The sequence below is a fragment of the Artemia franciscana genome, chromosome 20 (assembly GCF_032884065.1).
Source record: "Artemia franciscana chromosome 20, ASM3288406v1, whole genome shotgun sequence".
Classification (NCBI taxonomy): Eukaryota; Metazoa; Arthropoda; class Branchiopoda; order Anostraca; family Artemiidae; genus Artemia; species Artemia franciscana.
Genome location: NC_088882.1, coordinates 25,649,620 through 25,667,469, shown reverse-complemented (window position 1 = coordinate 25,667,469; position 17,850 = coordinate 25,649,620). Strand labels below are relative to the sequence as shown.

The 17,850-nt window shown below is 34.7% G+C and overlaps 1 protein-coding gene across 4 annotated transcripts in view; it reads right to left on the bottom strand.

The window, feature by feature from the left end:
- The window catches only part of LOC136039958 (activating transcription factor 7-interacting protein 1-like), a 114,196-nt gene extending 96,926 nt beyond the window's left edge, over positions 1–17,270 (bottom strand). Inside the window, exons 1-2 of one of the 4 annotated variants that reach the window (XM_065723981.1) lie at positions 17,141–17,270; positions 39–246 (exon numbers count right to left, since the gene is read on the bottom strand). The gene's annotated coding sequence lies outside the window, so the exon portion shown is untranslated. Of the gene's footprint in view, positions 1–38; positions 247–15,967; positions 15,987–17,140 lie in introns of those variants that run through there. The other 3 variants (XM_065723972.1, XM_065723976.1, XM_065723978.1) reach the window with 3 other exon arrangements.
- Between the last annotated feature and the right edge of the window lie 580 nt (positions 17,271–17,850).

The following is a 17,850-nucleotide window of genomic DNA, read 5'->3' as shown; positions in this document are numbered from 1 at the left end:
TGAATTTCAATAGTGGATTTCCATAGATCTTTATTTACCTTTCATGTAAATTGATGCCATTTAGAATTATTCCAAGACGCGGAGAACTCTTAAGCTTGTATTCATCAGATTCTTCCCAACATCAACAGTTGAATGGTAGGATAGCGCCCACCAAAAAGTAAAATCAGTTAAGAATAGACAAGGGAAGCTCTTGAAACGGTAATCTTAGGCAGGTAGATCGTGGTTTGATCCAAGGATAATGTATACCTAAAGAATGTATAATATGCAAAACGCTTGTACAAAACATATTTGATGATGCTGATACATTTAAATATATAATTTTGATCTTAATTTTTTACTTGAAAACAAAAATTAAGGACCAATTCGGTTTAGATCAGACTGTCTAATTACAAATAAAATTGCCGAAATTTGATTCAGATTGATAATCTGGTTGCTAAACTGAATTTTGCTTAATAATAAATTTTAAGAAAACAAAGTTTTTACGGGGGAATTAAAGAGCGAAAAAGGAACTTAAAAGGAACAAAAGTTATTACTTCACAGACTATCTAACATATCAAAGACTAGAGCAAATAAACCAATTGATCATATTTTCCTGTTTGGATGATTATAGAAAACTAGCCATTTACTGAGAAAAGAAAATAATATAGGAGTTTTGGTACAGTTAAAGCAAACAGATTAAAGACATTAGTAGTGGAGGGGTTTTGGGTAGTAGCGAATCCTTATCCCTTTTGTACCAGCAGCCGATTGGAGTCAGTAACCTCTGCTATTGGAGCCTCTCATTGCAGTCAATTGGATTTACTAAACTGTCTTATTGGGTCAATAGATGTAAGCCGAATCCTATCCTGGTAAACTAGAGCCAATTGGAGTTACAAGCCTCTCTTAGGGACTCTACGTCTAAGCGCGGCCCTATCTTTTATACAATTGCATAGCTATTTGGACAGATCATTAAAGTTCTATACCAGATGGTCATAGAAAAAAATCCAGTTGCAATGCACTGAGATCATTGCATTGTTTCCGAGATTTCTTGGCGCCATTTCGACAACACAAATAGCGGAATGATTTGAGATGCATGCTAAGTAGTTTCCGATGATGTGGCGTAACAGAGCCGACCATATTTTTTCCGAAGATTTGTTGGCACCATTACGACAACACACATAGCGCAATGATTTGTGTTGGTTGCAAAGCAGTTTCGGATTTTATGGCATAATAGATCCGAGTACTGCGCCCGGCCATCTGGACACATGATGAGAGTTTCACACAGTTGATTTTGACCTTTAGTAAGGATATAAAAAAATAGAAAATGGGCCATTTTAACATCATTAGTTGAACAGACATAGAACTGTGAAAAGATATGTCTCGTAAAAACTTCTTTATACGGATTCTTGTACCATTGGAACAGGTTAGTAATCTACGAATTTTTTGTCATATGCTTAGTGGAGGGGAAAAGTTTTCTGACAGTTCTTTTATCAAAACGCATTTACAATCCCTCAAGTTACTGAATTGTTGGTGACTGTATGACATATCATCTTTTATTTAAAATAATCCCCTCCCTAATAGTCATTCATTAACTTTTGAATTCAATCCATGGATTATTTTTGAATTTGGACCTTCACATGACTATAGAATTTCAACTATGAATACGAAGGCCCCTCCCATAATACGGAACTATTTAATTGGTGGTGAACATTCGAGAAATGGATAAACGCATTATTATAATACATTGCAGGGCCCCATACCCCAATTCGAGGGGGGGGGGTCAAATTTTTTAAGGAGGTTAAGTTTTTTGAAGAGAATTTTTACAACTTTTCTGCATGTATTAAAATGACATTCCGTCAACTTATAACAAAAAATGAACTTGAGATATTCGTGAAATACGAAATGAAAATGGCATTAATATACACATCGTGATTTTTCTTTTAGAAAATCAGTATTTGTAGTGATATTTTTTAGACCTGATTTTTTTGGAACTTGGAATTTGTTTTAACTCTTTCTTCATGTCTTAGAATAACATTGCATACACCTATAACAAAGAAATTCACATGTGATATTTTCGAAATACAAAACGAAAATAATTTACATATGCTTGTCGTTGTTTTTTTCTTTTAGAATCAACTGTTTCTTAAAATAAAATGAAAATAAGCAAATATATTATTCGAAATACCAAATATTTTTATCAAACTATTTTGCTGCATGAATAAGATTATGAAATAGGCGACGGTGTTGCTCAAATTGTATTGTTCCTTGAAATAAGATGAAAATAAGCAAATACACTATTCAAAATACCGAATATTTTCTTCAAAATGTTTGAAGCTTGAGATGAGATAAGCAAATGTAGATGGTGTTGCTCAAGTTGTATTGTTCCTTGAAATAAGATGAAAATAAGCAAATACACTATTTAAAATACCGAATATTTTCTTCAAAATGTTTGATGCTTGAGATGAGATAAGCAAATGTAGATGGTGTTGCTCAAAATGTATTGTTCCTTGAAATAATATGAAAATAAGCAAATGTATTGTTGAAAATACCAAATATATTCTTTAAATGTTTTGATGCCTGAAATGAGATGAGAAAATATAGATGGCGTTGCTCAAAATGTATGGTTTCTTGAAATAAGATTGAAATAACCCAATGCAAAACGGAAGGGAAGAAAGGGAGTTTTTTAATAATGCATTTGGTTATTTCAATCTTATTTCAAACAGGAAAAGATTTTAAAGAAAATATTTGGTATTTTGAATGATGAATTTCGTTATTTCCATCTTATTTCAAAACACTAAGTTTTGAACGCCATAATCGTATATTTCCTCATCTTATTTCAAGCAGTAAAACATTTGAAGAAAATTTCTGGCACTTTTTAATAATACATTTGCTTATTTTTATCTTATTTCAAGCACCATTGCATATTTCCTGAATTCAAGCATCAAAACATTTTAAAGAAAATATTCAGTATTTTGAATAACACATCTGCTGATTTCCGTCTTATTTCAAGAAACAGTATATTTTTAAAAGAAAATCACGACTAGCATATGTACATCATTTTCTTTATTATTTTGAAAATACCACAAGTGAATTTTTTATAAGTATAGGCAATGTCATTTTAAGAAATCAAAAAAAAGTTGAAATTATTTCCGACTTCCAAAAAAACTGAGTCCAAAAAAATGTAACTATAAATACTGATTTTCTAAATGAAAATTTCAGGATTAGCATATTTATACTATTTTCATTCCCTATTTCGAAAATATCAAAAGTGAATTTATTTTATTACAAGTATATGTAATTCTATCTTAATACATGAAAAAATTGAAAAATATCTCAGTTCAAAAAAAATTGAGCCCCTACTCCCCTTAATAAGTTGACACCCCCTTCTAGAGGGGTATAGGGCCCTGTCATGTTGATTATGATAACGCATGTATCCATTTCTTGAATGTTCAAACAAAGGTTTCGTATTAAAGTCTAAAATCTAAGCCACATAGCAAAAGCTGGGTTGTGATGGTACGCGATAAGCGCTCAGCCAACTAGCTTGCTGAAGCTGTTACTAGCTCCATCCCTAACGTTGGAGCCAGAGTGATTGATAAAAAGCCTTTAGCTGTGGTCCGGGATATACCCCATAATTATTCAAGAGCTGATTTGGAGGCCTCAGTGGAAGGACTTATTAGTGCTAGTCAAATCGACGACTCTCGTACTTTTCGCCTCGAGTTCGTCGACAAAACCGCTCTGAACGCGGTTCTGGAGTCGGGAATCCGTATTGGGTATGAAATTTTTCGCGCTAAGCCCTTTCAATCCATTCCGCGTCGATGCTTTCGCTGTCAAAGTACTGATCACCTGATTGGAGCTTGTCCCAGCTCACCAGCACATCCCAAGTGTTCCAGATGTTCTGGCCCCCATGTGAATTCCAAGGAAAACCCTTGCCAAGCCTCACCAAAATGTGCAAATTGCACTATGGAACACGTAAGTTTTAGCCTGAAATGCAAAGTTCTCCGATCGGCTCTCAACAACGCTAATAAATGAATGCTCAAACTCCGTTTAGCTTTGTTTCCCTTAATATTAATGGTACAAAAGACAAGGATCTACTGATAAGTGAGCTACTTGAAAATGATATTGTGTTTCTACAGGAGCACCTTCTCTCTAAAGTGAATGTTGATAGCCTAAAGCGTTCTCGGACCCATTATACCTTCTTGAGAGCCGCCCAAAAACCCCGTGGAAGACCATCAGGAGGTCTGGCCATCTATTTCAGACACAAGACTCAGCCGATATTATTGCAAAGCGACGCTAACATCTTAGCGATAAAATGTGGTGATACCGCATTTATAAACATTTATTTCCCCTGTAATAAAAAGACTGTGCAGTCATTGTCTAGTTTTTCACAAGCATGTAATCGCCTACGAACACTACTTAGCGACCTTTCAAAACAAAATACCAAATGGGTTCTCGCCAGCGACATGAACACTGACTTATTATCTAATTCCGACCGATCTGAAATCTTTCTCGATTCACTACCTGGAGGATTCCATCTTGCTGATAAAGATATTCTATTTACTTATATTCATAATCGTGGTGGTCTTACTTCCAACCTTGATCATGTAATTGTGTCAGATTCAACTCTACTTTCATCAATAGTTCATGTGGAAGACTCTAAAATCGACGACGATCATTTACCAATCACGTGCCAACTATCTTGCTCCATGGTGACCTCTGTGCAACGTAACTCTCCCAAGTGGTTCTCAAAGTTAAATTGGGAAAATACCAATGTTCCACTTTATGTATTGACATTGTCCCAATTATTATCATCTATTAAAGTGCCTTTCCACTTATTGCAAACATCTGTATCTACAACTTCAACTCGGATAGATATCAACTCGTATTATCAGCAAATAGTGTTCTGTCTAAAGTCTGCCGCTAAAACAGCTGTACCCTCCGAGTGCGTGCGAACGGGTACTCGCAATCCCTTTTGGAAAGTTGATCCTAAAGTGAAAATAGCTAAATAAAAAGCTAAGTTCTGGCTCCGCATGTGGATAGCCTGTAATCGTCCTTCTTCTGGTTCAGTACATCAAATAAAACAGAAAACCAAACGAGAGTACAAATATTCCCTGCGTAGAGCGAGACTGAATGCCTGGGATGGTCCTTGTGATAAGAAATCCTGGGATCGTGTTATAAACAGTGTTAAGTGTTCACCTCCAATTAATTCGTCTCTTCGGCTATGTGACTTCGTTTCTCATTATAAAAATATTTTGCTTTCGTTTAATATTAATCTCCAAAATCATTTTACAAAGCTTGTCAACTCAATCCTCCCAATTCGTATCAACCAATCTCAAGTGTTGTCGGTGGAATCTGGTGTTATACTCCGAGCTCTTATGCAAGTGAATAAGTCTGAGTCTCTCGATAGTGATGGTATTTGCTTCAAGTTTTTTGCTTATGATTGTCCTGAACTGCTGAAGCATTTGCAATTATTGTTTCAGATGTGTTTGGCACAGTCCGTTGTGCCAGATAGTTTTTTGTCCGGTTGTATATCTCCCATAGTCAAGAGGGGTAAGGACCCCAGTGCTTGCTCTAATTATCGTCCTATCACTGTGTCTTGTTTTGTTAGTAAGCTATTTGAATATGTACTGCTACCGGCCATTAACTCCAAGTGCAATTTTACACCCTTCCAGCTTGGTTTTAGAAAAGGTATGGGCTGTTTTCAAGCTCACCATATTGTGGGTCGACTAATAAAACAAGCTGTTGCTCAAAAAAGTCACCTGTATTGTTTGACTGTTGACATATCTAGTGCTTTTGATAATGTAATTCATTCAAATGCTTTGTTTTCTCTAGCAGCCTCGGGTGTTAACCTTTCTATTGTTTCCGTGCTTAAGTATTGGTATGCTAATTCTTCAGTTAGGGTGAAGTGGAATGGTACGGTAGGGGAGTATATTCCTGTTAAAAAAGGCGTTAGGTAAGGTGCCGTGTTATCCCCGACCATTTTTAAATGTGTTTTAGCTTCGTGTCTCCAACGTCTTCAACCGTCAATTCTTTACAATGATAATTTAGGCATTAGTCACGTTGCATATGCTGATGATGTTCTGCTTCTTAGCCGGACAAAAAATAGTCTAATTACCAACTTCTACCGACTTTCAGCCGCACTATCCACAGTAGGCCTTTCAGTTAATGCCTCCAAATGTGAGTTTTTGTGTTTTGGGAGTCCTCCACCAGCATCACCTCTTTGCTTGGGTTCTTCAACTATACCATGTTCAGCAAGTATTAAATGGTTGGGTCTCTCTTTTTCCACGTCACTTTCGTCTACTTGCTCCGCTATTACGTCCAGCGTGCTGAAAAGTATGCGGGTTGGATACGCGAAAATTTCACCAAATCGCGGTCGGTATAACCGAAATGGACTATGCCGTCTTTATTGTAGTTTTTGTGCCCCTGCTGTTTTTTATCTTTCTGGTTTTGCTTTCCTCCTTCGCAAGAAGGATACAAAGAAAATACGCTCAGGATATTTTAAGTATTGCAAGTATTTGCTGCGTCTGCCTCGGTGGTATCGGGATCATACAGTCGTCTCTAAATTTGACATCGTTGATGCACCCTCGCGACTGAAACATTTATCTAAAGATATATGTCTTAAAACTCGGCAAATGATCGGTGTTTTTGACCCTCTTTGGCCATTTTTTGAATGGAGGTAATTTATTTATGTTGTATGTTGTTATGCTGCTATGTTATTTATGTTGTTATGTTTTTTGTCTTGTTTTTTCTTTTTTTATGTGTTTACTCCACAGTTTAATGTACTTTGTGGGTTATAAATAAATTATTATTATTATTATTACGGGAGGAGCCCATTATATTCATAGCGTATATTCTATTACGTACTAGTCACGTGAAGGTCCAAGTTCAAAAATAATCCATGGATTAAATTCAAAAGTTCATGAGTAACTAGTAGGAAGGGGAGTTTTTAAATGAAAGTTGATATACATCACACAGTCCCTAACGATTTAGTAGCTAAAGGGATTGTAAATGTGTTTTGATAGAACAAAACTGTAGGAGTAACGGCCCTCTCCACTAAGCATACGACAAAAATTATACTTAGATTACTAACCTGTTCCAACGGTATATCAGAATCCGTACCAAGTTCTTTTACTAGACATATCTGTTCACAGTTCAATCTCTGTTCAACTAACGATATTATAATGGTCCATTTTCCAACTTCTATACTCAAGGTCAAAATCACTTGTGCGATACTCTCATTCTCTGTCCAGATGACCGGGCGCACTGCTCGGATCTATTATGCCATATACAAGGGGTTAGTAACTTCAATTGGCTCTAGTATACCTGGATAGGGTTGTGCTTGTATCTATTGACCCAATAAAAGGGGTCAGTGACCCTAATTGGCTTTAGTATACCAGGATAGGGTTGCGCTTGTATATATTGACCCAAAAAAGGGGTTACTTCCCACAGAAAAACTTTTCTTCTATTATTATTTTTTAAATTAATCTTTGCCCGTTTTTAATTAAAATCAACTTTCGTAAAAATTGCACATATCTGTTCATCCTATGGAGAAAAAGGCTATAACAAAATCCGATTTGTCACATTCCGACAATTTGAAACTCATGCTTGGGTTCCAATGAAAAATCTGCTTAAGGGTATAAACCGGCAATCAGATGTCAACCAGGCCAACGATCACCAGCCTGTAGTACATGGACCACTGGTGGTCAATCAAAATGTTTAGGTGGTTCACGAAGAAAAATGACCATTATTAAACAATATCTATTTTTTTATATTTCATGAAAATAAAAAAATTATCATAGATTGAAAATTAAAAACTTACGCTTATTATTATACAGCTTTATTGCGGCTGAAAAAGGGTTAATAAAATTGACTCGGGGATTTATTGACATATTTCTGCTGCTGTACTTTCTTGAATCAAGGTACATCTATATAAGGATGTATTTAAGAATTTTTACTGCTGTACATTCTTGAATCAGCCTATCTCTATGACAGTTTTATGAAGTTTTTATAAAGTGCTTAGAGCTAGATTAATGAAAACGACAGAACTGAAATGAGATCTTAAATTATAATTTTTCTAGATCCTCCCTAACTCAACAAAAACAGGAAATTTCCGTGATTCTAGTTGAAAGACTAATAATTCATCAAAAGTGATTCGAGCTGGGTTAAAGAAAACTTCAGAAACCCAATTTAAAGCCAAAATAAGGCTCTGATAATGATTCTGAATCCCCCTGAACTCTACCAAAAATAGAAAATGTTCCGGAAATTTGCTTGCAGATAAGTTTTCTTTGCCAGGGGGTTCTTTGGAATTTTAACAGTCTGATTGGCATCATGCTTGAGGAGATATAAATTAGTATTTTATGGAAGTTGCAGATAAAAGTTCATATGAAATATTGTCCGATATGAAATTATAAATATTTTTTTGAAAACTGAAGGACATTCAGAGAATTTTAGATGTATAGCTAATTGAATTTACTGAAATTTGTTTGTACTGAAATCATTATTGTAATTTTTCGGCCACAAAGCAGCAAAGAATGTTTGATTCGCACAGGACAGTATCCAAAAAGGAACAAGGGGCCCAGTTTGACCCCCCCCCCACAAACACAGACAAAAAATGGTCCCAATCGTATAAAAGTATAAAAAACGCATGAATGGCACAAATAGTTCCAGTTTTGTTGCTATAGCGCTCTTACAGATGATAGAATCTATAAAACTAAAATATCTGGGTAAGAGCATTAGCTTTTAAATGAGCCATCTCGACGATGATGTGGTAGCCTGCTTGTGAGGAGACTATTTATGAAACCAATTTAAAAAACTTTCCACAAATAATTTTTCTCAAAGAAAAGTAAAATAAACCCATTTTTATTGCAACATTCCTGTTGCAATAAAGTGCAACTTATGTTTCTGGTCTCGGAAAAGCATGTGGGTTGTCAGCCCTACTCATGTTAAATTCTGTTCCTTTTGAGTTTGACTAAGTTACTTACTGTATTTTCTGTTCGTTTTGGGTTTCATTTATTTATTGTGATGATATGTGGTAGTTTTACGATTGAAAGATCATTCGATTTGATATTGCGGAAGATTAGATTATTCAATTGAATACTGCCGAAGATTATTCGATTGATACTGCTTATATGCCATTGTGAAAACCTGCATACATATAGTCTTTTCGATAAATTTTGTTCAACATCCATCTAAATTCTCTATAAAAGCTTCAACTTCATTGATTAAGCTTCAAACCATCAACCATTCCTGAAGCATTGCTGATACGTCCTTTTGACAACCATGTGGGCATAGTCTGTTTCGGTTTAGTTCAATATAGTTTCAATATTGCCCAACATTTTCGCCTTTATACCGTTAGCTTTAGTAGCAGTAGCACCAGTAGTAATAGCAGTAGCAGTAGAATTAATAGTAATAGCATCAACTTTAGTAGTAGTAGCAGTACTAATAATAATAGCAGTAGTGGTAGTAGTATGAGTGGAAGCAATATTATTACGATACAAACTGTTCTCTTTGGTTAGTTAAACACCCCTGCAACAAGCACTGTAAGTTTCAACTTAACACACAAAATTTTTCCTGGGATATTGTTCATATGCCCTTTTGATAACCCGCATATAGATGGTGCATTGTGATTCAGGTCACCTCCCAACCTAAAAATTCACCTTCCCACTTAAAACTTCCACCTAAAAATTCATACCCTTAGGCATAGTTGAGATAGTAGTCACAGTAGAAGTGTAAGTATAAGTAGTACTAGTAGTAATAGCAACAGTTCTAGTTGCAGCAGAAGTATTAAAGTATTGCCTTTTGGTCAGCTGAACATCCCTCCGATCGAGTCCTGGAATTTTCAACTTAATAAAATTAGCCATTGCTATGAAATTGCCAATGTGTCCTTTTGACAACTGTATATTCATATACGTCTTGTGGTTTTCATCTTAAGGCTCTTAGCCTAACAAGCAGCTACATTAGAAGTAGTAATTAGAGTAATCGTAGATGAAAAATGAGTAAATGTACTAGTGGTAGTAGTGCTAGTAAAAGCATGAATATATTTCCTTGTGGTCAATTGATATTCCCCGTTAAGCTTTCTCTGAAAGTTCCAACTTAATACCCAAATCAATTCTTGATATACGCTCTTTTGACAACCTAAATGCACATTGTGTGTTTTGAATTAGTTCAAATTCGCTCTCAATAGTCTCTAAAATTTTCACCTTCATAGACTTAGCCTAAATAGTACTAGTATCACAGTAGCTGTGGTGGTTGCAGGGGAAGTAGTAGCAGTCTTAGCATTGTATTAGTAGTAGTAATGGTACTAGCAACAAGATTAATAACAGTAGTAGCATGTAGATTGTGCAATTTGGTCGGTTGAACTCCCCCCTCATAATACCTCAAAAATTTCACCTTAATACAGTAAGTTGTTCCAAAAAATTTGGTGATGCTCATAAAAAACTTTTGACGAGCCTCTTCAACTTCGTGCTCTTAACCCTACACGATGTTGCAATTGAAGTGGTACATGGAGTAGTTTAGTAGTAGTAGTATTAGTAAAAATACAAATGGTAGTGGTGGTAGTAGCGGCCTGCACATATTGTCTTTTCTGCCTTGAACATTCTCTGAAAGCTCTGAAATTCTCTGAAACTTGATACTCAAATCCATTCTTGAGATACACCCTTTTGACAATCTGCATGCATATAGAGTTTTGATTTGGTTCAAATACCCCTCAATATTCCGTCAAATTTTCACATTATTACCCGTAGCCTTAATTTTGCTAGAATCAGAGCAATAGTGGTAGTCACAGGAACTGTAGTAAGAGCAGTATTATTAGTTCAATATCCTCAGCCTTGACTGAGGATATTTATATGACCACCCGTTTCATAAAGCCTATATGCCCCCAGGGCATAACTTACAACCCTTGCCCTCTGGTGGGTTGTGTCAAACCAGGAGAATTTGTTATATGTTATTCTGACTATCAATTTTAACAAAATTGATTTTAACCAGAAAGGTATTTTCAATAGAACACCAAAACAAAGGTATTTTTCAAAACCTAAAAGGACCAAATGCCTTCTCTAGCAGCCCTCTTCCCCATCTATTGACGGTACTATATGAACTAATATACTGCTGTTATTGTAAGGCATTTGTGGTTCGTAAGATAAATCCAATTACTTTAGAAAAATATTGACTAAGTTTCAGAAGGTACTTAGGGAGAGGGAGTTTGAAAAGCAGCAACGAATGTTGCCGATAAGGCCTTGAGCTTAACAAAAGCAAGAATGGTTGCAAATATATATATATATATATATATATATATATATATATATATATATATATATATATATATATATATATATATATATATACATATATATATGAACAGTCTTCCTGTATATATATATCATATATATATATCATATAAACAGTCTTCCTTTTCTCTTTCTGTCTCTCTCTTTTTTTTTTTTTTTTCTTTTTTTTTTGTGTTTGTGCTGTTGCATTGGTGTATATATATATATATATATATATATGTATATATATATATATATATATATATATATATATATATATATATATATATATATATATATATATATATATATATATATATAAATTCTGACTAGTAGGTCTTACAAGAACAAAGGGAAATTTAGGAAAGAATAGAGAATATCACCAAACAGCACTATATGTAGAACTTTCATTATCATACTATGTTTAATGCAAAGGAAACTATAAAAATAATTTGGAGGCAATGGAAGATTTATTTAGGGAGAAAGAAATCAAGCTGGTACAAAAAGAATAGAAAAATAATAAGGCTTCAGGTTCTGTTGGCATAGTCAAAGATCTTCTAAGGTAGTTATGAAATCAGGTTGATGCAGGGAAGTTCAAGACATTAATGATTGTTAAGCCAGTATGATATAATGAACCAGCATTGATTATATTCTCCATTCCTGCAACTGACATGGAATCCAGTTGGATAGGAAGAGACTTGAAGATGTTGATTTTGCTGACAATGTCAGCCTCCTAGTCCTGCAAATTACCTTAGCCAAGGCAAAGATGATGTTGAATCTTTTGGCCTTAAGACAAATGTCAACAAAACAAAAAGCACGGCAAACACCGGATCTTCACTCGATCTTCAGTGCAATAACCAGACAATAGAAACAGAAGTCACTGAGTTCAAGTACTAAGGAAGTACCATCCGCAGTTCGGGATTGCGTCAGCGAGATGTCAAGCTAAGAATCGGCAAGGAAAAGACATCTTTCAGGAAACTGTTTCAAATTTGGCACAGCCAGAAGTACTCTCTCCTACTCAAGCTGAGGATGTTTAACAAAGATGTCTTCTCAACACTTTGCTATTGTTCTAAAACTTTATATATAGATGAACAGCTTGAAAAGAAACTCCTTGCGTTTGAGAACATGTGTTTAAGGTGCATACTAAATATCCACTGGTCCCAAAATGTAATGAATGCAACTGTATGACAGAAGACATTTCAGCCACTGGTAACCAAGGTGATCAAACATAGGAAATGGATCAAACAAACGAAGGTGATCAAACATAGGAAAAATACTCTACAATACAGCTACCAGGCTGACCAAACAAATCTCAATGCCTCAATCTAATCTAAATGGGAAGGTGTCTCAGCAGCTGCAGCAATGAGAGATGACTGGCGAGTCTTCTTGGATGCCCTAAGCACCTCTGGAGGCACAGGAGGGTCTAAGGTAATGACTATTTAGCAACATTAAGATGCTCACTATATCAATAATATCTTAGAGAGCCAATTTGCATTCTTCAAGGCAAGGTTGACAAGGACTTCTTTAAACATGCCAAGTGCAGACATCTTTGTATGGAAACACAATGTCAAGCAATGCAGGTTCAATCCAAGGTACATTGAGAATAAGAAGACTGATGATATAGACCTGGATATCTTCTCAAGCAAATATTCTAACTTCTGTTCTGCAGTTTATCTATTCCAGGTCATTAAAAAGCTGAAAATCAGAAACCTTCAGTGAGTCTTCAGTAATAGGGAATGTGGTGTTTTTTGGCAGTATCTTGACTGCTCCGCCAATGTCTACAGATTTTTCTTTGAATAGTACCTTGGGATTGAAAAAGCTAGTCAGAAAGACAATCAATGTTGGTGGGAATAATGCACAAGCAATATTTTCATGAGATGAGCACCTCATGCCATCTACAAGTTGGTGATAAGCTTGATGGGGAAATTTAGGTGGCAAGAAGGCTCAGAAACTGGAGTCACTAGAGCTGGAATTATTACATGATGAATAAAGTTAATTAGTTGACATATAGGAAATATCTGAAAAGGAAGAAGAAACTAGGCTATTTACAAGAGGTGAGGAGCAAACGCCAGATCTCCATTGTGGAAGCATTAGGGGCAGACGTTGGAGCTTCCCAATCATAAAAAATAGCTGCGTTTCTGGAAGATAATATTGTCAGACTCACCAGAATCCATTCCTTATAATAGCTCTTCAATTAGGGCTTTTTGTCTGTGTATTCACCCTTTGACATATTACCACAAAATTGGATATCTTCCCAAACCTTGCAAGAACAGATGATAATGGCTATTTTGATGTCTATATTTGGAACAGAAAAAACAACAGGAGGCAGGCAAAATCCAGTGAACTGTAAATTTTCAGAAGCATGCAGTCTTTTACGTTAGAGATTTGAGCTTCCTGAGGATTATGCATTGGTTTAAAAGTGATTGGACAAAGGCCTGATCAGTGGGTTGTAAGGGGATGCCATAGGCAACCAATATTCAACAGCCAGTGTTGCCTATCCTTCCCTTCATCAAAAATTTGCTGGGCCTCACTATTTAGGTGCTGAACTAGGTCAGTTTTGAAATTATAAGTTCTCCATGTTTTTTGTTTTTTTTTATACTAGAGCACAAAATTCAAAGCAAACACTAGAAACTGATCACTTATTGGTAACTTTATGTTTAAGATCAGAGACTGAGATTCAATCTCAGTTTTTGATGAGCTTAATAGGTTTTTTTATGGATGACTGAATATTCTTTTATTTTGTTTGATCATATAAATATTATAATTTAGTTTCGAATCTCAATGTTCAGAAATTCCAAAAATGACCACCTGTGAAGCAATAAATAGGCCTATACTGAATAGTCATGTCAATACACCATGATGATACGTGTAAGAATGGCTTTCATGTGTTTATTGAATTAAAAATAAACCCAATTATTTATTGGATTGTTTAATTAATTGATCGATTCTATAAACTAGTAAACAATAATGAAATTATTCTAAAAACCAAATTTTTGTTTAAGTATGAATGGAAATCCTGAATACAGCAAAACATTTCAGCATCAACATATTGATTTTAATTAAACATAAAAAAAAACATTTCCTTAATTTGATACTTAACTGGTGCCTGGTATGTTATCAGTTGCTCTGTTAATTTTTGGTTTAAATACTGTACCTACATCTAGTAAAAAATGGTGTAAATGCTGTAATGAGACAGCAAGTTTTTTCAATAAAATTCTACCAAATATCTTGCTATGCTCTCCTATATTTAGGGATGTCTAAATGTATGTTTCTCCATGTAAGCTCAATGTTCTAGCAATGAGCACTAGAGGACAGTCCAACAAAATTCCCTGAATGGTCAACTGTGCAGTAGATATAACCAATGATATTTAGTGTATTGGACACTCTACAATCTGACATAACTGTTGTCCTTCAACAGGTTTATTCAAGGACTATTTCAAGCAGCATTTCAGATGAACAATCAAGCACAAAAAGAACAATCAAGCACGAAACATTTTGTTTCCCTTTCAACACCCCTAAGAACCCATTGTTCAAGTTGATTTGGCTTTTCTTCTTATATTTGAGATGGGAGGAAGGTGGTGTGATTAATTTTGCCCTGGGCACCACCAACCCTAGAAACAGCTGTGTAACTACATCATAAATTGACATTGATTTATAGCCTATAAAAAATAGATATGAACTGCAGCATGAGGTTGTCAACATTTGTTACCATTACCAACAAACTGACATGGTGAATTATTAAAATTGACAGTATGTTTCTTCATAAACAGTCATTTTTAAAATAATTTCGAAATTGTGATTTGAAACATTTTTGATTGTGATTGCAAAGGGATAATACAGAATAAAAATACTATGAAAATAGGAAATTCAAGCATATTATAAAGTAAGGATTTCAGTTTTTTGTTGATTTTTTATTAGGGGTGCAATGTAAAAAACATGCAAACTGAGCATAGAATAATGAATCCAATAAATATTAAGATATATATATATAGTTTTTTTCTGGGGAGGCCTTAATGGAAAACATTATCACTGGATAAATATTCTGGAACTTCTATGGTGCTGAGAGGGGATGTTTTTGGTAGAGTAGAAAATATTTAGATAACAGGCCAGCAAAAGTAATAGGAATGTCAATAAATGGTAAAGTTGTTAGGTCAGGTTCTTTTGCCATCTTGGTAAGTATTTCAGTTAGCCACATAACAATTTTAGCAGCAAAACTGGGGCCAAAAGTATACCTTGGAAAGAGCTTGTCAAGCAATCTCTTCTTCATTGATTATAGTTTTTGAAAATACACTATTTGCAATTTCAATAGAATTTAAAGCCATGTTAGGGGTTTAAATTCTACATTTTTTTTCAAAAATGTAAGAAATAGGTCTAGATATAAAGATCTTTAAAGCCTTATATATTGAAATTCAGCAAAGTTGTGAGGCTCAAAAAACTTTCCTTGTGCCTCATTTGAGCATAAAATCTATTTGGCATTGTTTCACTTTTATAATGCAAAGATTGTTAAAATGAAATAGTTGTGGGCATCAAGCCATGGTCAATTGTTGAAGAAGCCAAGAGAGATGTCCAATTGAGTGAGAAGCAAATCTGATATTATAACCCTTATTAGGATTGTATAAAAATGATGTTAGTTTATTTGTTAATAGATAAATCTATCTATTATTCCTCCATGCATCATTCCTATGGCACAAGAACTAAGGTAGATAGTCATAGAACTAAGATAGTCATAGAACCTTTAGTTTTCCCAAAGAAAGAATTCCGGGTAAATTCTTGAGTTAGCTTACTACTGAGATAACTAAGAAATAAATAGACTTTTAGAATCACAATTTCATCACAAATCCAAGTATAAATTTATTTTTGTCAGAAATGAACTTTAACCCCTTCTCCCTAGTTTAATGAGCAAATATATACACTGAGTTGTATATTTTCACTATTTTTGTAATGTTCCTATTACCTGAACAATTGTTTAGGGTCATGAAACTATTGATAATAGATGCATTTTGACTTTTTGAAGATCTTTTCTCTCTTGCAAAATTACTGCAAACTCACCATTATGGAGTTATAATATATTTGCACATTAGGGGGGGGGGGTAAAGCATAGCATATATTAAATACAGCAATGGTTAGTTTACATATGTAATATATGCTATGCTTTACCCCCACACCCCTGATGTGCAAATATATAGCCCAAATTTATTTCTTAACTATTACAGTTTAGATTTCAAATATCTGATTAATGAAAACAGAAATGATTGCAATTCTATATGTGTAAACACAAGATATTTGGGCTGGAATAACTCTATAACGATGAGTTTGCAGTAGTTTTGCAAGAGAGAAAAGATGTTCCAAAAGTCAAAATGCATCTATTAACAATAGTTTCATGACCCTAAACAATTGTTCAGGTAATAGGATCATTGACCCTAAATTCTCTATAAGTCATTCTTTTCTTCAAACTGATTTAACAGTTTGTAAATATAACAGATAATTCATTCCATATAGGTCTAGGCCTGTACAATTCAGGGTATATATTTACACATTATGGGCAGAGATGTTCCAAGGGCAAAATTAATTACAGTGCCCTCCTTCTGACTCAAATATAAGCAAAAAACTGAATTAACAGTACCCACCCCCTAGCCTCAACACCCTGGGCTTCCCTTGGTCACCCCCCCCCCTACAAATCGTTCTTATCATGGGGAGGAGAAGGGGAGTCCGTTTCCGACAAAATGGAACGTTATAGGCTTTAGATTCAGGATGAAATTCTAATTCTAAAAATATGCCTGGCTTTTTGCTACTTTCCCAGATGGCAAAAAGCCATCAACTAAAATTTAACAATGTAAACAAGAACATGTGACGTGATGTTTAGAGAAAAATATAAATCTGCTTTTTTAAACATAAAATTTACTTACGATTTTTTGCAGTAATTGAGCCTAGAATATCTCTTTCCTCAAAGAAACATGAGCGGCAGGTAAAATAAACTAGGAATGGTTTGTAGTAAAACGCTAGAAGGCTCTCCAGGTTCGGTAACATTATAAGTATGACGGTTATTTGCTATATAAGATGATTTCAGTGGACTTCATGCGATTTGCAAATAAAGTACCTACATAAACAATAAAGAACGACTTCGAAGTATTTCAGAGCATTAAATTAAGGGCTTTCTGTAAATTTTTGGTAGTTTCGGTATATTCCTTTTTTCTTTTCTTTTTTTTTGTCGGGAGATGAATTCCCGCGAATCGGTAGAAGTAGAAACACTGATGAACAATGTTTGTTAGAGGGTTTAATTAGTTTTGGGGGCTTTTTTCTGTAGTAGATCCAAAATTAAAGTCAAGTATTCCTATGTCCAAAGGGAAAGGTAAATATTTTAAGAACTATTCTGGAGTTTGGATTTCGCCTAAACTGCATTGAATCGATTTTTTGGAGTTTTAAAGGACCAGAAGATCGAAATTTTTCATTGGAACAACCCTTCTCACACGTTTTACAATTTCTGTTCGTTTTGTATTTCAGTTTCACTCTTTACTTTCATTTAATTACTTTTATTTAAGTTTTATTTGATTTCAATGACATTTCCAAGGCTACCCAATCAAAATTCCCAGTCATTTATTTATTGTTCACAAATTCA